Source organism: Panthera onca, chromosome F1, assembly GCF_046562875.1.
Source record: "Panthera onca isolate mPanOnc1 chromosome F1, mPanOnc1 haplotype 2, whole genome shotgun sequence".
NCBI classification, from domain to species: Eukaryota; Metazoa; Chordata; class Mammalia; order Carnivora; family Felidae; genus Panthera; species Panthera onca.
Window position 1 is genome coordinate 25,824,242 of NC_138355.1, and position 22,190 is coordinate 25,846,431.

At 39.8% G+C, this 22,190-nt stretch overlaps 1 protein-coding gene across 1 annotated transcript in view; it reads right to left on the bottom strand.

Annotated features, from left to right (window-relative positions):
- The window catches only part of LOC132686130 (uncharacterized), a 76,729-nt gene that overhangs the window by 24,263 nt on the left and 30,276 nt on the right, over window positions 1–22,190 (bottom strand). The window contains exon 6 of the mRNA XM_078440646.2: window positions 12,904–13,089. The gene's annotated coding sequence lies outside the window, so the exon portion shown is untranslated. The remainder of the gene's footprint in view (window positions 1–12,903; window positions 13,090–22,190) is intronic.

Sequence of the window (22,190 nt, forward strand, 5' to 3'; positions counted from 1 at the left end):
GTGACCCTGTTCTTAAATTTTAATGGTTGTTTCTTTATACCATAACACTTCCTTAATTGCTGGAAATGCAACATAGAGAAGCTGGGTTGTCTTCCTTTATCAACCTATTGGCACCCATCCACACCATTCCAAACAGCTTCAGGTTTAACCATTCTGCCACTAACTTAACTATGGGACACTGAGCCTCAGTTTCCCCAATTTTGCAAGTTTTGGGCCACAAGGTGTTTAAGTTTCCTTTCTGTGGTAATATTCTGTAATGCCTCCCCAAAATGATTTTTAAAGAAAAGCTTGTGAAAAATTAACCCTTAAAATTACAGTTACAAAACTTAAGTAGAATAAAAACAGTCTAACCCAAGACACTTCTAGATAACCTTCCAACATGTCCTTTGATTGTCTGTGTCCTTTCAGAGAACACAGTCTCTTCCTTCCACCCTCTGGATCTCCTACTCTCCAAGGAAGGGCTTTCTCCCCAGTGGGTTCCTTGATTGAACAAATTTCAGGATGAACAGCTGAAAAAAAAGAACACTATAGCACTGCAATCATTTATTATAGGGGTTTCTAATCTGGTCATGACCATCCCAGAAGAACCATGAAAACAGAAGTGAACAGTTGTACATCTCTAGTTCCTATATATGTCATCCTCCTCTATTTGTCAAATATCTTCCCCTCCTTTGAAAATGTGACCATGTGAACCCTATTCTAGCTTGCTGTCCTATTCATCAGAGGTCACAACTGACCATCTGCAGACTTTATTCAGCCTACAGACATGTTTCCTTCATCCTCCACATTCTAGAAGGACCAACCATCCCAGTTTGCCCAGAACTCTCCCCATTTTAACACTCAAAGACCCATGTTCCAGGAGACAGCTCAGTCTCAGACAAACCAGGATGATTGGTCACCCAATTAAAAATGTTGGCCAATCAGGGCACTGGGTGGCTCAGTCGATTAAACGTCTGACTCTTGATTTCAGCTTAGGTCATGATCTCACACTTTATGAGATTGAGCCCCGCACCGGACTCTGTGCTGACAGTATGGATCCTGCTTGGGATTCTCTCTCTCCCTCTCTCTCTCTCTCTGCCCCTTCCCCACTTGTGCACATGCACATGTGCTCTTTCTCTCTCGCGCTCTCAAAATAAAAAAATAAACCTATAAAAAAACAAAAACAAATATGTTGGCCCAAGAAGTTTAGGGTTTTTTAAGTTGCCAATATGCAGATGTCAGGTGGTTTCTCAGAAAAATCAAGACTTCTGGCTTCTCTTTAAAAAATGAAATGCCCTCTTTCATGGCAACAGTCAACAGGAGTTGAGTAACTGCTTCCCCATTAGATAAGTCATGTTATTTTTAGGGTCCCACAGGCCTTGGCACTCCACACTACTCCCCCTGAATGAGGCTGAACACCAGCCATTCATTATTACCCTTACTTGGGCTGTTGTTTTCCTTATGGTAAATTAGCAAGTGAAATGTTCCCTATATCTATGTGTCTCTCAGAAGGAGCAAAATGAAAGATCTACCAACAGGAGAAAACATTTTTGTGTGTGGAAGTGAAGAATATTCCCACCGGTTAATAGACATGTCCCTCTCACCCAGTACACAGCCAACTGGACCCTCTAGTCATTGAAGTCTGGACACACATAATAGGTCCTGTCATTTCTAGTTGATGGCTGGGGGTTTACTCAGGAATTTGGCAGTATTTTCCAATGTGCTCAGGCTGCCAGCACCCCGGAAAACATTATTAAACCATGTCTTAAATACTTGATCCTTCATGACAGGAACTCAATTTCTGTCGTTGCTTCTGCCTCATACAAAAATCAGATAAACCTTATTTTCCTCTCCAGAGATTTCTTGAGTTTCAGCCTCTCTAATTAATTTCTGTGCTTCATTAATCTTGAAGTCATCAAGGACTCTAGGCAAACACATATAACCTAGGGCTGGCAATCAATTTTAATATTCGTTCACATGGGAATATTTATAAAATGGTCATCTCCTACTTGAAACAAAAAAGGAAATCTTTACATTCTCATCTGTATTTGCGGGAAGTTAATCCTCATCTATAAATCCTGAACAAGGAACTAACCTGGAGAAAGCGGAGATTCTCAGCTTCACACAGGCAGGGATGGTGTGCCCCTTTTTTGGCTCATCATTTTAATCCCAGCAAACAGTACATGCCTGGCCCATAGTAAGCACTAGAGCAGCATTAATGGAATAAATGAATAAATGTGTGAGTGAATAAATACATGTTGCAGAAGAAAGGGTAAGCTTTGGACTTAGGGAGATACACAGTCAAATCCCAGTTTGCCATCCCAGCTCTGCCTGTTTATAGCCAGGTGTCTTTAATTAAGCAATTTCTCTAAGCCTCAGTGTCCACATTGGCACAACAGAAATAATATCTACACCTCAAAGGGAAGCTCTGGGGATTAAATCAGTGTTCAAGACCTAGTATACAGAAGGTACTCAAAAGGAGCAGCTGTTTAAAAAAGCACTTCACAAAGAGGGGTGCCTGGGTAGCTCAGTTGGTTAAGCGTCCGACCTCTGTTCAGGTCATGATCTCACAATCCGTGGGTTTGAGCCCCATGTCAGGCTCTGTGCTGACAGCTCAGAGCCTGGATCCTGCTTCGGATTCTGTCTCCCTCTCTCTCTGCCCCTCCCCGGCTTACATTCTCTCTCTCCTCTCTCTCTCTCTCTCTCAAAAATAAAAAACATTAAAAAAATTTTTTTTTAAAAAGTACTTCACAAAGAAAATTGAAAGGAGAGAATGGAAGAAATTCTTAAGCTATCTTTAAGTGTGAAGTACTTAAAAGGAAGAATTTAAAAGCTGCAGACTTTTAAGTTTCCTAAATGTGATAAAATTATTCTCAAAAGCATATTCTAAAATTTTGCTCAGGTTTTTCTGTATCTCTGCATTTTTAGTTGAGCAAGGGCTCCCTAGTTATCACTTTATACCGATCCTATTTAGAGTTTTAAGCATGTAAAACAGATAAATCAACAGCACCTATCACTGCAATGAGGCTTTCTTTAACTACTGGAAAGCATGCAGGTGTAAAGTTAAGAATAAAAAGAATTTGTGGGTTTTTATTCTTCTAATAAAATGAATTCAATAATGCATATATATATTCACTGCATTGTATGAGATGGTTAATGTACACAGTATATTTTACAAAAATAGATTCATTCAAATAAATACACCCTTATGGATTTCAAATAAAAAAAAAATTAAGTAATGGATTTCTTGCTTAGCCAACACCAAAACTGCCAGTCTGAGATACTGTGTAATTTAAGCCTTTTCTATGACTTGGGATTAACCACTGCCCTAAACTGGAAATAAATGCACATGGCCAGCTTTGAAAAACATAGCTGAGCAATCTCACGTTTTTTGAGCTGTAAGGTATAAACAGTTCAGACCTCCAGGAGATCTCAGATCATGGCTTTATTGAGCTTGGCTTGTCTGAGACTGATGCTTTAGGACTGTGATGCTATTCACAGTAGCAAACATGCTACCGCATCTTTGGGGAAAAGTAATTATTTCTGAAGTTGTATGAACACTACCCATTAGTACCATGTACAAAAGACTCTCAACTATTTGGCCGTTTTTTAGTGTGACCTTATTGCCTGGCAGATACAAACTTGAAGATTCACCGACTTTGTTATCACTCGTCTCTCCACCCTACCTTACCACCACACCTGGGTTATAGGTAGGCTGGCCCTCAACGTTGACTCGCACCTCCTTCCAAAGTGCCTTCTTGTGTTTCTGAGACTGGAAAGTGAAAAGCCACATCTCCCAGACCGCCCAGCAGCCAAAGTTTTAGTTCTAATTCGTTCCACTAATCAGAAGTACTGGCACAAGAGCTGGAAGATCAAGTGAGCTGGAGCACAAGCTTTGGCCGTTTTGCTTTCTTTTGGCCGACGCTGAGGTGGCCATATCTGGTTTTTCTGGGGCAGTTTCCTGATTGTGACAGCTCCTGATAGTGCTGACCTTCTTCTCATGCTAGCTTTGTGATCCTGACAGTGATGGCTTGGTCTCAGAGCCAGCAGCTGGCACCTCAGCTTCCTGGTGCAGTGGGAAAGAGGTCTCCTGAACAAACAGCAGTCTCTCCGTTGGTGGTCCAGGCAGTGCGTGGCTTTCCAGGTTGTTCTTAAAAGCTCAACCTGGAGGCTGTTTCTTCAGCCCTCTCAGGGATTCTGTAAGCCACATACTGTAGTTAATCCCTTTCTGCTTAAGCCAGCTAAAATGGATTCTATTCTTTGCAACTGAACCCTGACAGACACAACCCTTAACTCCTAACTACTGAGAATCTCTTCCATGCTGAAATTGCTTGGGAGATAGGATTATTCATTCAATCAGCACACAAACCATGGGCCTGGAACTGTTCTAATTATGGGACTGCCACGATAAATAAGGCAGATAAGGTCGAGGGCTCAGAGAGCATTCTTTTAAGAGAGAAAGACAGAAATTCACCATGTAAACAAAGAATAATTCAAAATATGTGAAACGAACAATTTCAGATATAAATGTAATGAAGAAATGAAATCACAGTAACATGATAAACTCTGCAGGCAAGGAGAGTCATGTTGGGTAGGGTGATCAGGGAAGGCCACTTTGAGCAAGAGACATTTGAGTAGGAACCTGAGTAACAAGCTGGGGTCTACCCTGTGATGACTTGTGGATAGAGCTTTCCAGAAGCAGGAGCTGAAAGAAAAAGACAGGAAGGTGAGAATGAGCTCAGGATGAACAAAAGGCAGAAGAAAGGGTATGACTATAGCTTAATGAGGACAGAGAGACAGGACAGGAGCCCATCTCATTTATTCATTCATTCATTAAATATTTGCTAAGCAGTTACTATGCACAGGGCTCTAATCGAATTACTACAGTGAACAACAGAGACACAAATTCCTGTTCTCCTGGAGGTTATATTCTAATGGTGGAAAAGGAAGGTAAATAAACAGGTAAAATATATATTGTATTAGATCAGTGTTTCTCAACCAGGGATGATCTTGCTCCCTAGGAGATATTTAGCAATGTCTGGAGATAATTTTGGTGGTCACAACTGGGGAGGGAAAAAAAAGGGTTACTAGTATTTAGTGAGTAAGAAGCCAAGGATGCTGCTAAACATCCTACAAAGCACAGAGTAATCCCCAATAACAAAGAATTACGCCAAAATGTCAACAGTGCCAAGGTGGAGAAACCCTGTATTATGTGGTGACAAGAATTATGGAGAAAAAAGGTAGAGAAAGGTGATAGGGAAAATCAGGGGCAGGGCATAGGAGGGCAGGGCACAGAGGCAGTTCAGGGAAGAATGCAATAAGAATATGACATTTGAACAAAAACCTGAAAGAGGCAAGGCAGTGTGCTGTGAGGATATCTACAGAAAGAACATCGCAGGACAGGAAAGAGCAAATGCAAGGGCCTCTGGAACAAACACGTTTGGCAAACTCCAGGGTAGCAAGGAGAGTGATATGGCTTAGTGAGCCATGGAAGAGAAGCAGAGATGAAATTGAAAAGGCTACCAGGGCCCTGAGTTTCTGCTTGTGCTCTGAGCGATCAAGAATCAATTACTAACTCAGATCAGTTAAAGAGCTTTGGGCGGAGCAGTGACACAATTTCTGACTTCTGACTTCGTTTGCAACTGGATCACACTGGCTGCTGTTTGGGAAATGATTCATAAGTGAACAAGGGCAGACAGCAGGGAGACCAATTAGGTCACATTTAGTGGATTGCGACAGAAAGAGAGGCGTAAGGATGACAAGGAAACTGTAGCATGAGCAAGCGGAAGGTCTGAGTCTCTGCGTACTGTGATGGGGAGAGTAGGGGGAGGTGGGGGAGATTAGGCATTCTGTGTTGGACATGTTGAGTCTGAGATACCTACTAGAAATCCAAATGAGAATGTCACCCACAGTAGAATATGAGTCTGGATTTTGGGAGAGAAGCCTGAGCATGATATGTAAATCTATTGGAATCAATGAATAGACGGTACCTAAAGCCACAGGTATACAAATCACTAAGGAACTGAGTACGGAGAGAAGTCTGAGGACTGGAGAGCTAAGCAGGGCCCAGGTAATGCAGAATATTTATCAAACTGCTACATATATATGGTCCAATATTTTGCTAGAAAAGACAAGTCATCATTTTAAATAGGAATCCTGCTTATAAAATGGATTTTTGTTTAACCTTAATATTATCATCTTTCAAATCAGTTCTCAAAAGTAGATAATTGGTGCTATAAATTCCTTAAGAAAAGCCTAAAAACACGACATTTAAAGTGACAATATCATAGGTTACTGAAATTGTTAAAGAATTCCATATTTAGACCATAAAAATCACCTAATCTGAATCCAGAATATTAGGAATGGCAAAACTGAGGCCCCACAAGCCAGATCATTAACTAGTGTGACTTTAGAGTGCCATTTGCCCAAAGTCACATGGCTAATTAGGGGCACAACCAGAATAAGTAGCTTAATCTATTTCTTATTCTTACACTCTTCCCACTTTGCCAGGCTGAGAAGTCAACTCAAAATAAAGAAGAAACTCCTCTGGAATAGTATCAGGGAAGAAATTTGATTTGTTTGCAAATATTTCATATTCAACAAACTCGTCCTATAAACAGCCCATAGCATGAAGCAATGCACCTCTGTATCTGTAGAAGAATAAGAATCTATCTTGTGCACTGAACTCAACAACGAAACACTAACCCTGTTTGGGAAGGCAAAATAAGCCCTCTGGCAACTAGCCCTGTTGCCCTAGCAGCTAGGAGGAAGGTAAGGAAGTGAGTCAACATGGGGATGTGAGTTGGTTAGCCCAAGATTTTGTTCCTACCCTGCAATAAACAAGCCAACATTGAGAAAGCTGGTATTTACCCTTGATGGGCTATCCCATGGGTGCTGTTGGTGCAACAGTAAGAGAATTAAAAGTGTCTCTGTGCTTTGCCTACTCTCCTTTCCATTATTGTCTCAAATAACACTCACAAATATATACATTTATTTCCATGGAACAAAGCAAAGTGGATTGCTATGGCTCCATTAGACACAAAGGAATAGAAACATCAGAAGGGGAAGTGAGCTGGCCCAATCACCTTATGAGTCAGTGGTGGAAGAGACAGCATTCTATCCTGAAGGTTAGCCACTGACCATATCCCTCCTCTGTTCTCAGTAAGCAAACCCAGAGAGACATAGCAGAGCTGGGTCTGGACTAGCCCAGGGAAGGGGGAGATGAACAAAAGAGCTTACTTTCAGGCAGTGAGTAACCCAAATAGCACACCCAGGGAATGCAAATCAAAAACCCTCAGACTTCAAACCTCTGCTGTGTATGCCAAGGCTCTCCCTCTTAGATGATCTTTGGATTCTATAGGACAAAATCTGGGCTACTTGCTTTTTTTGTTCCTTTTAAAAAAAGTTCCCTTAAAAAAAGTCTCCTCTGGACATTTTTTCAAAATAAGTATGGTTTAAAGTTGCTTTCTGGAATTCTATTTACTTCCTCCATTCAGTAGAAGATCACTCTGGGGACAGGAAATCTGATTTAGTAGGAACCTTCTGTTGAAAAAGAGAACTACTAACATCTTTGAAAAATCAAAGGGTGCAATAATACATTCCCAAAGCAAATCCTTTAATGGAAAAGTCCCTACTGCTGTCTTCTGGGAAATAGAGTCCTTAAGAAAGTAATCTGAATTCTACCGCATTATTTCTCCATGTGATAGAATTTTGCTTATTTTCTAGGCCATTCTTGGAAAAGTCTTTTCACATTTTACTCACACTTTAAGGCTAAGCTCACATGCAATCTCTTCTCTGAAATTTCCCTGATTATTCCTTTCAGGCAAAGTGTATCTGTGCCTAAATTCTTCCACTAGACTGGAATGTCCTTAAAGCCAGGATTCTATTCTTTATTCAATCCTGTACTCTCTCTATAGTATCTAGCATGTACTTTTGCACAAAAGTAGGGAAATCTAGAAGGAAAAGTTTACTTGCCAACCACATTGAAGGGGATATTGCTAAAAGATTTTAAATATGTGAGTGGAAAATGTAAATATGCCCAGAAAGGCCACTACCAAAATGGGTACTTTTAAATACATTGCATGTCATGATAGGTGGTCAAGTAGAAAGTGGATGATAACTCTTGAGAGATGCTATCGAGGCGTTCTTAGGGTAGATGGGGAGGTAGATCAGATGACCTTTAAAGCCTTTCCAACTCTAGATTTCAAAATGATTTGTTTTTTATTTATTTATTTATTTATTTATTTATTTTAGAGAGAGAGCACAAGTAGGGGAGAGGGGTAGGGGGAGAGGGAGAGGGAGAGAGAGAGAGAGAGAGAGAGAGAGAGAGAGAGAGAGAGAGAATCTTTATTATTATTTTTTTTAATGTTTATGTATTCTTGGGAGAGAGGGGGACAGAGTGCAAGTGGGGATGGGGCAGAGAGAGAGGGAGACAAAGAATCCGAAATAGGCTCCAGGCTCTGAGCTGTCAGCACAAAGCTTGATGTGGGGCTCAAACTCAGGAACCGTGAGATCATCACCTGAGTTGAAGTCGGATGCTTAATGAACCGACTGAGCCACCCAGACGCCCCTAAGAGAGAATCTTAAGCAGGCTCCATGCTCAGTGTGGAGCCTGACACAGGCCTCAGTTCCATGACCCTGGGACCATGACCTGAGCCGAAATCAAGAGTCAGACACTCAACTGACTGAGCCACCCAGGTGCCCCTTCAAAATGATTTTTAAAAGGTTTTGCCTTAACTGAATATTACTACTTAACTATTGCCTCCATGGACGCTACCTCTACAGCAAGCAACTCTTGAAGCTTTTCCAAACAGCCTGATTAAAACACCCGGTTTATAGCTTCTAAGGAATGCATCCTAGGAACCTCCTAACTTTGATGTAATCCCATCCTCACTTCACTTGGTCATCACAGAGGCCCATGGTTCAGGAAGTTTACAGAGTGGTTGGAAACTAGACCCTTTAACTCTCAACCCCAGATTCAGGAATTCAAGTTTATGTGCCACTTTTGTACTCACTTGCTGGGTGTCCTTGATCTCTGCAAGCGTAAGTCAGATCCAGAAGCGAGTCTAAGAATGATTATCCCAATATTTACCATTGCTGCTCTTTCTCCATCTTGTCAGTGGGGAATACTGAATGGACTTTGGTTATCACCATTCTTGCCCAATAAGTGCCAGATTAATGGCACAGAGAAAAGGTGGAAACATGCTCCTCAAATATGCCACACTTCCTGCTGATTAGTGCTCTTTAAGGTAACATCACTGTCTGGAAATATGCACAAAATACTGTTGAAAGAGACTATGCCTAACACTATGGAGTAAGTGGGATTTCAGACATCAGTGGGGTTTGGAGACTAAGTTAGCAAGAGTACTTCACTATTGTCTGTCTGTCTACCAACCTGTCTACATTCTAATCACAGCATGTATCACAATAATGTTGGTCCCTATGTGTCGTAAAAGCAAATTTATATAAAGAAAACAGCTGAAGGGATGCAAATTAATCAGGACCCAAATAGCAATATTATAATATGGTAAGCTATTTCTTTATCCTAATTTTTTTTTCTAATTTGAAAGAAAAACTTATAAAGCAAAAAATACCATAACAGACCTGTCACATATTTCTTTTTACCAATCAACTTCACAATATAAGTCTTTTTGTAAGATTAATACAACTTTCCCCAGCTAGAGGTTATTATTGTCGATATAAGGATAAATAAACACCTCCATAGTAAATCCCGAAGTATAATTATCACAAATTACTTAAAGTAATTTCAGCTAGTGGAAAAACAAGTTCTCCATTTGAAAATGATCTGTGATGTTTTCAAGAGCTTCTGTGGCCTCAGTGGGAAAATAGGATCTGTCTGAGTATCTGTGGAAGTAGTAACAGTCCAAAACAATCAAACGACCTCCTATGGTAAACAACGCAACAAATGAGAGCAAGACCATTACTGCTTGTAAAGACTTCTAAAAAGACTTCTCCCGTGATATCATTGTCAAACACCAGAAGATATGATGTTGATGCATTGCTTATATATGAATATAATGAAAAAGCATATCCTAAAAGGGTTGTAATGAATATAGCAAATGGCTGAAACCCTGTTATGAGGAGTAAAGATTTATGTATATATGTATATATGAATGTTTTTATTCATTCATTCCTTCATTCGTTTATTTATTTTCTATATATTTCCAAACCCTCCTTGATTTCCCTGTAAATACCAGCTTTAGGCTTCTATAGCATAGCACATGGTGGTTCTTTATTAAATAGTTGCCAGGTTGAATTTAAATCAAATATCTACCAAATCTGGTTAATCAAACACTATGAATTTACTCTTATGCTGACCTAAAATGAAAGATGTCAGGCATCTCACCTCAATTGCTATAAACCTGGTGAGTTTATTCTGAGACAGATGACCAGAATCAGATGAGTTACGGGACCCTCAATAATTCATTGTGAGGCTATAAAGGAGGAATCCCATCCCTTCATTTTCCTGATGAAAATCACTGACCACAGCATGGAAAAATCCCAAACTCAGCACCTCTGCTTTCTTTAACCAGTCTTGCTGGCGTCCTGGCAGACCAATTTGGAAACCATGATTAATCCTCTGGTAAACAGAAAATAGGCTCTGGAGCCAAGAGAAGCCAAACCTGAGTCACTCTCTGGAGACTCTACCCTTAGCCCATTTAACTCTACCTCCTCCTCCAGGAGCTGGCTAACTTGCCTGGTAATTTTTAGCAAACAGAAAGGTCTTTCCTTGGTGACAGAAGAGCCCAATGAAACAGAGATGAAAGTGTCACTGTCACTGACCACGAGCTGGTATAACCCACATATATGCAAGGGTTACCATGTCCTGTATGGTTCAAATGAAATTGGCTGGAACCCCAAGATACATGGAATGGAAGACCCAATATCCTGCCCAATTTCTCCTGGGGTTGGGGGGAAGGAGGACAAGGTACCTAGATGGCTCTGACTTAATTTGGTCTGCCATCCACCTCACCACCACAGAAGAGCTACCATTGCTGTTGCCTCATGCTAGACATGACCCTGCTTCATTCACACACACCCCTCACTTTATGTGCCTTCCCAAATATCACTGACTCAAGGCTCTCGATATAACTAACTTTTATGGAAGATTCAAGGCAATGGAGAAAACTTAGATGGAAGCACCAAAAATAATTTAAAAGTGAAAATAGAGGCAACTGAGTGGCTCAGTCAGCTAAGCTTCCGACTTTAGCTCAGGTCTTGAGCTCATGACCCGTGAATTGGAGCCCCGGGTCAGGCTCTGTGCTGACAGTTTGGAGCCTGGAGCCTGCTTCAGATTCTGTGCCTTCCTCTCTCTCTGACCCTTCCCCACTCACGCTCTGTCTCTGTCTCTCAAAAATGAATAAATGTCAAAAAAATTAAGTAAAAATTAAATAGCTCTGTTCTTAAAAGCCCTTCAACCACCCTCACCCCCAGAAGTTTCTTACCTGGGGTCCTTTCTCCTCAGCCTCTGGCCTCTGCTCTCGCTTTCTCTTCTCTACTTCCTCCCTCCCCTTCTTTCTCCTGCTAGCGCCTTCCCCTAAATTCTGTCCCTTTATTATGTAAGTGCTACTTTGATTTCCCTATTTGCAGACTTTGTCTTCATCTTGTCCTAAGAAGAACTTTATGAGCAGGTATTCAAATACATTTATACACACCTACACACTTGGATGAGCACACATGCGTGCGCACACACACACACACACACACACACACACACCTGTGATACTCAGAAAATACAAGAGCTGGGCTATAAGTTCCCAGGAGCTATGTCTATAGAACTAGAATAGGAGAACTTAACAGAAAGAAAGAGAGGGTTTTAAGTTGTGTTTTAATTTTTTGATAGGAGTATGGCCTTTCCCTTACTTTTCTAGAGTGTAATTCTCACTGGAAAGATTAAAGATTCTTGACTGCTATGTCACTCTGAAGCCCAGTGGGCAAGCCAGCTCCTATTATTCAGCACACAGACCCTGTGCTTCTGACAGCTCAGGTTATGGCTTCCCCCAGGTCCACATGTTGTTGCAGCATCTACACTTTTGCTCACTCGCTCTCACCCTGGCCACACACACACACACACACACACACACACACACACACGCACACACATGCACACACCTATTGCCTCCTGGAATGCTTTTCCACATTTCACCTCTCTGAATCGGATCCATTCTTCAAAGTTTTTCTGCATAAAGTCTCCCAGATCGTGGCCTCTGAGTTTATTCTTTCTCTGACTACTCATTTCATTTGCATAGGTATTCCTCCCTATTAGTGACTTGCATTCTCTGAGGGCAAGGACTTTTGTCCAGCCCTTTCTACAAAGACCCATATTAACTAGCACCATCATAGACATGCAAAAGATGCTTAGCAAGTGGTGGAATTAAACAGACCACAAGACCTTTGAACCACAGTGTAATTAACCATCGCATAATTAACCACAAATATTAACACACCTTTTTGAGGAAACCCAGATCCATGGAAATAGCACTGTACAGCACATTTTAGCAGTTGCTAATCTCAAATCCAATAGTTACCCTTTTGGTGACCCTGAGTCAGTCATTTAACTTTTGTGAGTATCATTTTTTTTCTTATTTGTAAAATAAGAAAAAAACCTGTGGGGCCAAGCTCCCCTAGTAGTTGTTAAGGATTAAATGTAAATACAGTGCCCCCCCTTATCTATAGGGGATATATTCTAAAACCCCCAGTGGATGCCTGAAACGATGAATAATACCTAACCCTATATATACTATGTTTTCCTCTACATGCACACCTATAATAAAGTTTAATTCCTAAATTAGGCACAGTACGAGATTAACAACAATAACAATAAAATAGAGCAGTTATAACAACATGTAACAAAAGTTATGTAAAAGTGCCCTCTCTCAAAATATCTTCTTGTACTGTACTCACCTTTCTTGTGATGACGGAGAGGATAAAATGCCTCCAGGATGAGATGAAGCAAAGCGAAGTGAACAGTGAACCATGCAGACGCAGGTGTTGTGATGTAAAGTTAGGCTACTATTCACCTTCCAATGATTCGTCAGGAGGAGGATCATCGGATTCCTGACCGCTGTTGCCGGCAATGGCTCATGGCAACTGCGGAAGCAAAACTGCGGATAAAACGGAATTACTATATATATGAAAAAAAAAAAAAAAAATATATATATATATACACACAAAAATATATATGTATACGAAAAATATATATATATATGAAAATAAATATATATATGAAAGTGATCTGAGAAGCATTGTGCGCAAGAGAAATAAGTTATTACAAGTATTACAATGTCCCAGGTATTATAGCAAAGAGCTCTAAATTTTTATCAAGTAGCATAGATTACAGATAGAAAATCTTCTCATATTTATTCTGAAGCGTTTCCCGTAAATAAACAGGAATACGTACTTTCCAAGAGCATTTTTTTATCCGTAAAGGAAGATTTATTACAGCTCTGTAACCTCATGCAAATCTTACCTATAAGCAAAATATCTCCTGGTTGTTGTTTTTTTTTCTTCCACCCAACAGGATTTGTTTCATTTCCTGCAGGGTTAGCTATCACAAGAAAATCAAGGTATGTAAAGGCCATCTTGGATACTACCATTATGGAAATTATTACACATTAACACTCAATAACAAACTGTTAGGAAAATGTCTTAGGTGTGGCAAATTTTACTAAACACAAAAGAATAACTAGTTTTAGAATCTTAAAATAATAGCAAGCATATTTTCTTATTATAAGAATTTAGTGAATTTTTAAGTACTTTATCCTACAGTCTTTTCTTATTTGAGTGTGTATTAGTTCCTGTGGCTGCTGTAACAAATTACCACAAACTTGGCAGCCTAAAACAACAGAAATTTGTTGTCTTACTGTTCTAGACACCAGAAATTTGAGAACCATTTTGTCAAGCTGAAATCAAAGTGTCATCAAAGCCATCCTGGCCCCCCATCCACAGGCTCTGAGGGAGAGTCCATTTTTGGTCTGCCAGCATCTGTGTGGCTGTAGGCATTCCTTCACTCCTGGCTCCTTCACTCCAGTGTCTGCCTCCTGGGCACATAGCAGCCTCCTCTTCTGCCTAGTATAACTGTCTCTGTCTTATGAGGATACTTGTGATGGCATTGATGTCCCACTCAGATAATCCAGGATAATCTCTTGTCTCAAAATCTTTAATCACATCTGCAAAGACCCTTTTTTTCCAGATAAGGTAATATTTACAGGTGCTAGGGATTAGAACGTGGATCTTTTTGGGGTGCTATGTTCAGTCTAGCACACAGTTCTCAAACTTCAGCATTTATCAAATCATCTAGGAGGCTTGTTAAAACACATATTGCTGAAACCCACTTCCAGAGTTTCTGTTCAGTAAGTGGGGGATGGGGCCTAAGATTTTGAATTATTAGCAAATTCCCAGGTGATGCTGCTACTGCTGTTGGTGGTCCCAAGCTCACACTCTGAGAACCACTAGCTTAACCAGGTCCCACTTGCTATCTAATGCTTGAAAAATTATCTTCTTGTTTAATTTCCCCACCTCAAGCTGTATGTCATCAACTTTTCATAGGCCTTCTGTACATATTCTAACATCACACATGTTGGCAATAACAGCACAGCTGACACCTGTTTCTCTTAGATACTGCCATGCTTTCTTCTATTAGGGTTCTGCAGTGAGACATATCCAGAGATCAAATTTTTTCTTCCATGGACTCATTTGGTGCTCCCATTGGTTTCAGTGAGAGAAAGCATAGGATTTAACAACACACACTCCTTAGTTCAGCAGTCAAGGGGCTCCATAATATGACTTTAAGTCATGCCTCCCACTAGATTACTTGCAGGTCCCCAAGCACCTTCTGCACACCTCTCCCAAGTGGGAGACTTCCACATGTGGTTTCAGCCAGAGAAAGTATCTGCTCATCACCTATCCAAAGTTCCATCTATGTTTATCAGACCTCTGATCCTCCATGAGGTCCAAACCAACTACCTAGCCTTTTCTGTTCAGATCAACCTGGTCTCTCCCTCTGCACAGAACTTTCTATAGCACTTCCTTTGCTTTTGGTGATAACACTATTCTCTTTTGAATCCATGATTACCTAAGCACGTTTTAATCCCTCCATGTCTTATAAACTTCTTAAGGGCAAAGATTATTTCTTGTTCGTTTTTATTTCTTTTGTGGCACCTAGTACAGTGATAAGTGTTTGTACAATTAGCAACAGAATTTTGTTTGCTGTTTCGCCCTTCCTATCTGCTCTAATCTCTTTGCAGTTAAAAGGTACACAGGTGCAGAAGTTGTGTTTTGCTTTGGTGACCCCACACCACACTTCTTTGGGGGAACTGCTCCTACCTCATCCCAACTGTGTGGTTCTGATACTGATTGCTAATCACAGTACCCCATCACATAACGCAGACTGCTCCCTACCTTTCCCACAGACATGATCCCCTTTCTCAGGATTTTTTAACTAAGGTCTAGAGAAATGAGGCTTCTCCTTTCAGGGAGAGAAGCTGGGGGATATGTCAGCCTTGTGAGGAAAGCGGGCTTGAGAGAATGAGATTAGCATACAAAGAGATATAATGGTGTGTAAAGGGAGATGTGAGTCCTTGTGCCATCAAATCCCCAGGCAGGCTCTGTGGTTCCTGCCTCTCTGGCAGTTAGTTATATTATATGAGTGTATATGATTGCCATTTTGTCTACTCTGGTCCAAGTTAGAGTCTGTCACTTGCAGCCAAGAGTCCCGACTACTCTGAAAGGCAGAAGAACTCATAATCCTTTAGTAATTCGTGCAAGAAAAGCAATACCTCCACTGTCCTGATCAGAGTTTCTAACTCCCTGTGTATATTGCACCACACACTGACCTTGAAGACACTAGGTATAATGGAAAACTATATATAAGTAATTGTTGTGAACCCAAGGCAGTAGAAAAATAAAAACAGAAAAGTCCAACTCTTTCCCTTCAGGAGAAATTTTCACAGGAATCTTGGTGAGGGAGGCCAATATTCTTAGTTTTACGTTGGATAATTTTAAAAGATAAAAGCCAGAGAGGTCACATAGCCTGGTTCTCTCTTTCAAGAAACTTAGATCTAATAGAAGAGGGAGACATATAAACAAATTAAAAACAAAGTATATGAATACTGGGGTAAGAGTACAGACAATGTGCACCATGGGGCACAAAGGAGTGGGTATTTCAAGCTGGAGGCATAAGAGAGAAAGGACTGACTTTATGGAGGTAGCAATTCTTGTATCCGGTTCCTCAGGGTGAAGACAGCCTTATAACATCAAACTTGTTCTTGCTAAACTTCTGTTCCTTCACGTGAATAGCATTTATCATTCAGTCAACAAGCATTTATAAGATACCTATACAGGTGAGTATATAGGTGAGTTAAGTAAGACAAGGATCCTTTTCTCAAGAAGCTCATTATAGAAAGAGACAGAAAACCTCAACTTTTAAAGTACAACATGGTTTGAAGATAAAATGATAGGGTGCCTGGGATTTTCTTCCCCCAAAATGGATGGGGGACAGGAAGGGGGTGGGGGAAGTGATGAAATAAGGCTCACCATGAGATGATAATTGTTGAAATGAGGTGTGGTGGCTTTGCAATGTGTCAACTTGGCTAGACTGAACTTCATTTCCCAGAATTCTCTTCCCTCTGTGTTTCTGGTTAGGGTGACCCACAGGAACCATTCTTGTGTGGAATACGGGGAAGGGAAGTAAAGCTGCAGTTATTTTTATAGCCATACATATTGTCATTTATCTGCTCGTTCACCAGATAAGCGTGAGACAGTGGATAGGCCTGCATCTGTTCCACCTACTCCCTCCAGTTTCTCCAACTCCAGAGCAAGGTGCATGTATCTAGCTCTGTGATGAAGAGACCCGAGTTCAGTAGGACACCCACACTACCAAGGTCAGAGGCAAGATGAGTTTCAGTCCATCCTCCACCTTCCCAGCTCCATCTTGTTCTTGCTTTCCTCCACTTTACACCCATCTTCCCTTCCTCATTGCCTGCCCTGGGCACTTCAAATTCCAGCCTTACAAACACCATTTAACCAGGTCCCACTATTGCACGATTGCATATGTACAAACATACACACATATATATGTACGCAGGTATCCCCCACTTTTGAAAGTGTGTGTAATGCCACTTTGCTTTGACAAAAGACCTACATTAGTACCTATTTTTTCTAACCAAAAGAAATTCTAAGAGGATTTTTGCTTTTACAAAAAAAAAAAAAAAAGGCAAAAAGCAAAAATAATGTTCAGGGTTTGTTTTTCAGGGAGCCATTACAGAGGCAGTGTGCACCACAAGCAGCGAGAGTGGCACCGCTAAGCTCCTTCCCTGGGGAACCACACTCAGCATCAAGCTGCCATAGGTTTGAACTGTGTCTGTGAGCATCTGTGATTTCTCTTGATTTTATTTTGTGCATCCTTTGGCAAGATGTGGCTAAGGTATCAGAAAAGCCTAAGAGGGGTTATTTTTTTAGGTCTGGGAACACTCAAAAATTTTTCCACATAAATTCATGGCAACTGCTTTTTTGCTTTATACACCATTTTGGTTTGTGAATGGCTTCATAGGGGAATTGCTGGGGAAACCTGTATTTAGAAACACACACACACACACACACACACATCCTATTGGTTCTCCTTTACTTATTGAACTCTGATATACTGGGTGATTGGTACATTGTGTTTATTATCTTATTCTCAATTTTTTGGCTATGTTTGAAAATTTCCCCATTAGTATTTTACATCTCTATGGAAGAATTGAGTGATAGGATGTGTACCAGATGCAGTAGAGGTATGTGAGCACAGCCATCTCAGGCATGGAGGAAGGAGCACAAGGGTCCTTCTCACTGGCCAATCTCCTTGTTTGCTGCTTGCCTCATCAGTCCCTCCTTATGTTCTTTCCTGGCTAAATGCAAATCAGCTTAATCTCCCTAACCCTTCTCTCTAAGAATCCACCCCCAAATTTCAACCAGCCTGCCTGTAGCATAATTCTTAATTCTCCATAAATATCTCTGTCCTCTTACTGGATTTCCAAACCCTCACTTCTAACTCCAAAGCTAATCCTTCTGACTTCCAGTTTCTCTTGGTCATTCATCCTGGTCCCTAAACACAAAAACCAGAGCTGTCTTAGACACCACCTCTCTTCCATACAGTCTTTGGCCATATCCTGCCAATTTATTTCCACTGATCATATGTTCTAGGTATCACAATAGTCTCTCTTCTCTTCATTATCTTACCCGTTCTCATCATTCCTTTATTCATTCCACAGTGGTTTTCTAAGGACCTATTATGTAGAAAATCTGGAGATAGATTGAGGGAGGAAATATATCCTTATCCTGTATCATTGCTTTAAAATTTACAGTGTGTTTCATTACTTATAGAATAAAACTCAAGCTCTTGGACTTCAAGGTCATCTAAAATCTGCCTCTGTCTGTGGGAGATGTGACTTCTCCTGGGGCGAAAAAACTGCCCAAGAGTCTTTGGGGAAACACTGTTTCCAGAACAAGAGCCTCCTTGGAGATCAGGCTGGGAGAATGTTTGTCTTCCTGCACCATTCTGAGTCTGGCTGAGAGTTAAGAGAACACAGCTTTTAATTTCTATGTTAAAAAACAAAACAAACAAAAAAAAACAAAACAAAAAAACAAAAAAAACCCCACACAACTGTAATTATACACATGATATGTATTCTCTTTTCCTAATTTCAAAAATACAAAGAAGCAAAAAGAATAAAACAACAGTGACCGACACCACCACCACCCAGAAATAACCACTTTTTGTGTTTTGGTGAGCCTTCTTCAAGAATATTTATAGCTTTCATTTATAATACTTTATAAAAATGTATAGCTTTAATTTGGATAACACTGTACATACTATTTTCTAATCCATATATTTCATTTAACAATTTGTTGGAGCACATTTCTATGTCAATAAATATATTTCTCATCTATCATTTTTAAAGGTGGCATGCTATTCTATTATATGGACATAACAATCTACATGCACACTTTCCTTTGGGGGGGCATTTAGGTTATTCTGATTTTTTTTCTACAACAAAAAGCTTTGCAATAAATATCCTTATAGATGAATCTTTTTCTGCATCCTCAATGTTGTCCTTAAGATAAGCTTCTAAAAGTAGAATTTCTGGATCAAAGGAAATATGTATTTTAAGGGTTTTTATATAAGACCATGTCTTTTTCTGAGGATCATTTAAAACACGTACATAGTATTCCAGCAACATGCCAATGATATAAGGAGTCTGAAAGTGGCAGAACTATACCTAAGATGCCCTTAATCACTCACTCTCTAAGGATATTAGAAGTTAGGCTAATTAATTATTTTGTACACTATATATTACCCTAATAGATTGAAAGACAAGAGTTTAATTTATGTGTAGGTAATATACTCTTAAAGAATTTTACTCACCATTTCATAATATTACTTAATTTTGCTTAGAGTTTGTTAAATAGACATTTGGGTTGCTATTGGTTTGTTTTTTTTTTTTTAAGTAGACATCTTCGGTTTTAGCATAATGAGATAGTAATAAGTTTGTGATGAGATGTATGGCAGAAAGCTTTCACTCTACCCTTTTATAACAATAGAACTTACCTACCCAACTAAGACCTCTTTTACTCACCTCTCTTGCAGCTAAGTATGGCCATGTGATTAAGCTCTGGCTAATGATATATGTGCCCTCCCTCTGCCCTTCTTTGCTTCCTACTGGTTGGAATGCAGATATGTGGCAAGGTACGAGAGCAGCCATATCAGACCACAAGATAGAAGTATTATGTTGATGATGACAGAGTAACTAGTCCCTTGCACCGTGAAACTGCCAACTCAGCCCTCGTCTACTTAAGCTTGACTATTTTGGGAGAAAGAAACAAATTTCTATCTTGTTTGAGACCATTATTTTGACCTTTGATTTAGCTGCTGACCTCGTGTCCTGACACAGACAGTAGATTTAGGGACCTTGACTATTTTCATTGGCTACTACCAAAAGAGTCCAACTGACAGATTCAAATTGTAATGATGACTTTTTTAAGTTAAGGGACAAGGAATATTGTTAATAATCAGTAAGCAAAAGCCAAAATATTTTGCCAGAGAAATATTTGTAAACTCACCATCTAATGAGCTTTTCCTTTGAATCAAAAACCCAGTTACATAAAGTAATTATTTGGCTTATTGCCTTTTTTGTTTTGCTTCTACATTGTATAAAAAGTTAGACTCAATAAGCATGGTTTAATTTTATTCTTAATTTAATTCTTGTTTAATATCTGTGATTCTATAGATTTCTTCAGTGTGCTTGATGTTCAGCGACAGTATAAAGACAAATGAGGCTTCAAATCATAAAAATTAACTTGACTTAAATTGCATATGAAAATATGCAAACATTACTGTTTTATAAATTCTAACTGTACTTATGTATTACCCCTCTAAAATGATCTAGCTACCACTAACTAAATGATAATTTTATAGTACCCAATAAATATGTGGAGTTGATGATTTTTATATCACTTTAGAGGTAAGGAACATCAGAAGACAGAAGCAATTAGGTCATAGATTAATTGATTTGTAGTCCCTGGAGACTTACTATAAGTAACTCTTACATAACATTTTCCACTATATATACATATATGTCTATGCCCATGAATACATCTCCAGCTTTCATTTCTTTCTTCCTAATAGCACCCAGATTTCCTTTTGGGGAAGAGAAGTCTCCTGAGTAGTGTTCAGTCCTACTGAGGACTGAGGAGTAGTTGCATACCTCCATGGAAGCTGAAAAGACCAGATCACCCCAGCCAAGGAGCAGGCATATGAGGAATTAGCCATCAGGTGCTCTCCCCTGGGCTTTTGAAACATAAGAAAGACAGAAGGAAATAGCAATGACCACAAGAAGTATTCCAAAGTGCCTAAAGTACCAGCCCACTTTCAAGCTTTATTCCCCAATATCCTATCAATCCTGAGTACACCATCAGCAGCACAAAATTCTTTTGTTTCAATAAATATTCTTTGGCTTAAGAGAGAGTATTTGTTAGCAGCAGACAAGGGACTCTCACCACCATGTAATCTCTTATCACATATGATATAACCTCTCCTTTCTTGGTGAATAATCTTTGCTAAAAGTCTAAATGAATGAAGAAAATACATTCAAAATTATACTGGAAGTTTTACAGGGTATAAACATATTTTTTGTTGTTGGCTACATCTCCAGAATTCAGTATATATATTTTGGTTTTCTTCCTTTTTGTTTTAAGCTGTAAATATTTTCTGCCTGAAATGTTAAACATATACTTCAAAATATAGGTAAATTTTTATCCTTGAATTATTCCTTTTTTATACACTAAGTTAATCTTGTGAATCAATCTGTGTTCTTTAAAAATGATTAGCAGGGGCGCCTGGGTGGCTCAGTCGGTTGGGCGTCCGACTTCAGCTCAGGTCATGATCTCATGGTTCATGAGTTCGAGCCCCGCGTTGGGCTCTGTGCTGACAGCTTGGAACCTGGAGCCTGTTTCAGATTCTGTGTCTCCCTCTCTCTCTCTGCCCCTCCCCTGTTCACACTCTGTCTCTGTCTCAAGAATAAATAAACATTAAAAAAAAATTTTTTGATGATTAGTAAATATAATGATACAGCTTCTGTCTCAAAATTTATATGTTCCACACAAGGAATCATAAACTAAGTTGGGAGACAACTTAATTGTTAGAACCAGTAAGTCAGCAGGGCACCTGGGTGGCTCAGTTGGTTGAGCATCCAACTCTTGATTTCGGCTCAGATGATGATCCTGATCTTGTGGGATCAAGCCCCATGATGGGTTCTGCGCTGAGCATGAAGCCTGGTTGGGGGATCATCTCTCTCTCTCTCTCTCTCTCCCTCTGCCTCTCTTCCCAACTCACTCTCTCTCTAAAATAAAAATTAAAAAAAATTATTAAAAAAAAAAAAAACAGTAACAGTGCTCCTAATGGACAGAATTATTTGCCTCTTATTTGCATGGCTTTGCATTTTACACATCAGCCAAGCAGGAACCACTGGTTGCTAAGCAACAGCTTTCCTCTTGATGACCAGAAATAGAATACATAGAAGGGCAATTTCTAAAATACAATATCCATATATATAAAGTTAAAGAGAAACTCAGCCCCATAGTTTGGCTGTTCACCCAGAATGCTTGTCATGAATATTGAATTCATAATGACTGTGTGTGAATTCTGAATACATTTG